Source organism: Cyprinodon variegatus, unplaced genomic scaffold, assembly GCF_000732505.1.
Source record: "Cyprinodon variegatus isolate N-32 unplaced genomic scaffold, C_variegatus-1.0 Scaffold2016, whole genome shotgun sequence".
Lineage (NCBI taxonomy): Eukaryota > Metazoa > Chordata > Actinopteri > Cyprinodontiformes > Cyprinodontidae > Cyprinodon > Cyprinodon variegatus.
In genome coordinates, this window is record NW_015152469.1 from 1 (window position 1) to 1421 (window position 1421).

Genomic DNA, 1421 nt, shown 5'->3' on the forward strand with positions numbered 1-1421 from the left:
AATATCGGCATATCGGATATCGGCCAAAATCCCAATATCGTGCATCCCTAATTATTTATGAATAATTTTACCGTAAATGTCTGCATGTACCTGTAGATTGAACTGGTGATGGTTTCTGGTTGCAGTGGAAGGAAACAGAGTTTGAAATGTTTGAATGAATTTAGGAAGGAAGACGCATCCAGTCAGAGATTGGAACATATTTATTGACGTGTTTAAAGCTGTTTTACAGAGTCGTATAACTGAATACAAAAAACAAAATACTTTTGATCTGCACTTTCCACCGATGCTGAAATGTTGAAAATAGAGATTTTTTATAAATATGATGAAGCACAAAAAAAGAAAATAAAAATTCAAGCTAATACATTCTGCTTTATAACAACCAGATCATGAATGGTGGTGAGGGGGTGATGATTATGGTTCGCCTCCATAATTTAATGAGTGGGAAAAGAAAAGGAAAAAAAAAATCTCTCTCAGATGAGGATGGAGATTTGCTTCATTTTAATTAACAAAGATCTGCGACCGACTCCATTCTAACAAACCTGCTCTGTTAGGAGCCACTGGTCTGGAGCTGGAGGAGGAACTGACCTCGGTTCTTATTCCTCCTCCTCCGATTTCATTTCAAAACCACCGGCTAAAAAAAAAAAAAGGCACAAAAAAGAAACTCTGTTTCCAGAGCTTGGATTTGTAACAAATGAATAAAAACTCCAGTTAGTCACAGAAACCTCTGGTACTGAATCAGGCGTTGATGATGGTGCTGAAGGTACGGCCAGCGCCTCAAGATAAAATAAAAAAAATAGACAGCTGTTCCTGTAACTTTGTAGTAGAAGTATCCGTGTGATTGTACAGAACCGTTCCAGACGGCAGGATGTCCGTCCAAATAATCATGTAACAGCAGCAGCTAGAGAGCTGACAGATTGACGGAGACAATCTGAAATGATGTGCAACGTTCACTGAAACCTGAAAGTAACAACGTACCATGTTAAAGCATGTGATGCTGTGGAAGCTGATTAAAGCATTTAAACAAACTAAATACATGGTAGACATCCAAGAAAAAACAACAGCAACACTTGATTGTTTAACAAAGACTTCCTTCAAACACTGACGAGTTCAGCGGAACCACAAACCGGGTCGGAGCGGCGTAAAAATGCAGCGACCGCAAAAATCCAGCCGTCTAAAGTCGAAAGGAAGCGGCGCCGTTTCTGCACGCGGAACGCCGCTTCTTTTACCGACGAGGAAGATTCTTCAAGGAAGCACAAATAGAGACGCTTCGTCAACTGAAACCACAGAATTAAGATTGTGACAGAAAGCAGGTCGACCTGAGAGCAGAGGGGGAGACGCAACAAAACACATGATCAAAATCAACCCATATATATATATATATATATATATATATATATATATATATATATATATATATATAT